The 3,837-nt window shown below is 32.3% G+C and overlaps 1 pseudogene across 1 annotated transcript; it reads left to right on the forward strand.

Moving 5' to 3' along the window:
* Positions 1-2,200: 2,200 nt before the first annotated feature.
* LOC144545162 (cytosolic sulfotransferase 5 pseudogene) lies at positions 2,201-3,309 on the forward strand (annotated as a pseudogene). Its single transcript, XR_013508409.1, has one exon. The product of XR_013508409.1 is annotated as a cytosolic sulfotransferase 5 pseudogene (transcript).
* Positions 3,310-3,837: the final 528 nt, after the last annotated feature.

Raw genomic sequence — 3,837 nt, forward strand, 5'->3', positions numbered from 1 at the left:
CCCATCTAAAGTTAATCTTACTCATATCCCACTCTGATCATTACCTGTTACCCGTTAAAATAAAGGACAACAAAATAAAAAATATATATTGTGCAATCAATTGATAGCATTTATAATTTGGATCATGATAACAATCTCCGCAGGTCTATCCCCGCAAAAAACCCCGCACAAACTGCCAAAAAAGTCATGGGGGGGCCGCTCAAATCATTAATACTCTGCAGAAACTGTTAGTATTTAACTTGAAGCATCAAAGTATTTATCGTGGATTTGCAAAGTATTAATCCTTATGCAATGATCTCTATTTATGACTGAATAAATCAATCCATTAATTGTCCCCGCACAACTGGGGACCATTAAATAAACAATCCCCTCATAAATACTTGTCAGTTATTCCCGCACAAAATTTCCTTTTTTTTGGATTGTCCCCGCACAACTGGGGACCATTAAATAAACAATTCCCTCACCCAATGATAAATACTTCTCACACATAATGATAAATACTTTATGTTACATAGATAAATATTTTATGTTACATAGATAAATATTTTATGTTACATAGATAAAAACTTCTCAGACATAATTGTAATTTTTCAGTAAAACATCAATGATAAATACTCTAAGACATAATGATAAATACTCTATGTTACATGGATAAATACTCTATGTTACAAAGATAAATATTTTATGTTACATAGATAAATATTTCTCAAACATAATTGCACTTACAGTAAAACATCAATAATAAATACTCTTAGACATAATGATAAATACTCTCATGTATAATGATAAATACTTTATGTTACATGGATAAATATTTTATGTTACATAGATAAATACTTCTCAAACATAATTGCAACTTACAGTAAACATCAATGATAAATACTCTCAGACATAATGATAAATATTTTATGTTATATGGATAAATATTTTATGTTACATGGATAAATACTTCTCAGAAATAACAAATAAACATTTATTAACGGGGATTGTTATTAGATAACAGTATAATTAATGCGGGAATTATTTTTAAAGGAATAATTAATGCGGGAATTGTTATTAGAGGAAAGCATAATTAATGCGGGGATTAATATTAAATGACAGTCTAATTTAATGCGGGGATAAATGGAAATTTTTAGTGAAATAAGTGAGGGGATATATGACAGTTAAGGAAGAGAGAGAGTGCGGGGATAAATGAGGGGACAGGGGTGGGGAGATTAGTATAATTATTCTTATAATTTAATTAAGAAGTAGATCAAATATATACATATATATACACACACATATGTATATATACATATATATACACATATATACACACATATATATATATGTGCATACACACACACACACACACACATACATATACATACACACACACACACACACACACACACATAGAGAGATATGCTACCATGCTTTGCAAATTAAAGCTGTTGTTTTAATTTGCGCTCATATCTCTAATTTCAAAGTTCAAATAGTTAATCTGAACTTATCAACACGTACTTCATATTGAAATGTGCTTGGAGGCCAAATTTTATATTTTCTTTTGAATTTTTTTACTATTTTATTAAAAAAAAATTAAAATGAGTGTTTTTCTAAATTTTTTATTATTTTTTTATTTAATGAAAAGCACTGATTTTGAAAATTTCTAACAAAAAAATCCGAGTTTCTAATCCGATTCAACCGATTCTGACTTCATGATCAAGTATCTGATTTCGAGTTTCATAACCATGTATATTTATATGAAGATAATACATGATACAATAAAGTTTTGTATTTTACTAAATTTTCATAATACAAATTAGTTATATTCATTATTATTATTTTATTTTTTCTCTTGTTTTGAAAATTTTTTATTGAAAGCAATTGAGATATCAATGACACTTTTTTATCCGTTTATCCGATCCATACCACATTTGAAAAAATAAGTAAGGGTAAAGATTTTTTTTATTATCATATCGGTACGGTTATAAAAATGCCTCCACCGGTATCATATCTGTTGACACCCCTAGATTTATACAACCTCAGAATTGCACATCATTTAATTTCTATCAAGTACAGCTGGCAATAACAACTAATAATTTCATTTCTAAAAGTCTTATTTAACGCAGTTAAATAATACAATGATATAAATTTTGTATGAGCGCGGTTGGTACTATATATCATAGAGCAGATTCATTTGAATCAGCCTAATTAAAAGATTACAGCTTCCGTTATCGCTATGGCGGATCCTTCATTTAACACTAATTCCACCTTCACTTCCAATTGCAATTCTCTGAAGAATGAGGTAGAAGAGAAGTCAACAATATTGAGGTCTCGTCGACCCCTGAAGGACATTCCAAGCATAGAAGAAGTGGATAGTAAATACAAACATTTAATTTTTACACTTGAAAAGAGAGAAGGGTGGCTGATGTCGTCGATGCGAAATTACAAAGGGTTTTGGCAACCAGAACTGCTTCTTCCAGGTATTATGGCGATGGAGGCAGCTTTCCAGCCCCGCCCCGATGATGTAATTGTCGCAAGTTTTGTCAAATCCGGCACCACTTGGCTCAAAGCCCTCACTTTCACTATAATGCACCGAAACAAGTATGATTTCTTGTCTCACCCTTTGCTTAAACTCAATCCTCATGATTGTGTTCCATTCACCGAATATCACTATGCTACATTAGATGAACAGTATCTCGAAACCCTTCCTTGTCCTAGAGTTCTTGGAACTCATTTGCCATACTCAATACTCCCAGAGAGCATCAAGACATCAAGATGTCCAATAATTTATATCTGTAGGGAGCCAAAAGATGTCCTAGTCTCCTATTGGCACATGATCAAAAGAAATGAACAGTTCAACAATTCATTTCGTTTTACACAAGCCTTCGAATTATTTTGTGAGGGTCAAATGCCCTTTGGTCCTGTCTGGGATCATAATTTGGAATATTACAAGAAGAGCTTGCACCCTCGTCAAAAAATTTTGTTCCTCAAGTACGAGGAAATGATGAAGGATCCGGTTAGTGGTGTGATGAATCTAGCAAATTTCATTGGATGCCCCTTCTCAGAGGAGGAGATAAAAAATGGTCTAGTGGAAGAGATTGTCGACTTCTGTAGCTTTAATAAACTGAAAGATCTCGACATCAACAAAAATACGGGAATTGGTAATGTACGAAATGATTCTTTGTTCAGAAAAGCTATTGTAGGTGATTGGGAAAACCACATAACGCCTGAGATGGCTATTAAGTTGGACGAGATCACTGAAAGGAAATTACATAATTCTGGTTTCACTTATTGAGTGGAAAGCAATGAGGGAAACAATGATGTACTTGGAACAATATAATGTGTTGTTGTTAATTAATTTTGTGTTATTTTGAATAAAATAATTATTAATTTGGTTGTTTGATGTACTTGGTACAAAAAAGAATTAAGATTATTTAATTTTCGATGCCGTTCATTTTAAAAACACTACTACGTACAATCACTCTCTAATCCCCTGTTTCATCGGTCCATCACACTTAATTTCTATTGTATGCGTCAATCACTTTTTGCTGTACACAAAATGATGCTACCGTGCGGATTCCACTAACAGCGCCATTGGCAATTTGACTTGTGTCCTCGTACATTGTCTGCTTAGAAAATATGCATATTAATTAGTTAACTTTCCTTGTAGCTAGTTCTAATAATCTTATCGAGTATAACTGCTAACCAATATGTTAGCTAGGTAAACTTAATTGTCTGGGCCACCTGGCAAGATAAAAGAGTTGTCAATCACCTAAATGCTCCAACCAATCATCATTTAACAAGGCCAGTCATCTCAGATTGGGTTTGGTTGTGTGCGATTGTTTTGAGTTA

The sequence above is a fragment of the Carex rostrata genome, chromosome 27 (assembly GCF_964058835.1).
Source record: "Carex rostrata chromosome 27, lpCarRost1.2, whole genome shotgun sequence".
In the NCBI taxonomy this organism is placed as follows: Eukaryota; Viridiplantae; Streptophyta; class Magnoliopsida; order Poales; family Cyperaceae; genus Carex; species Carex rostrata.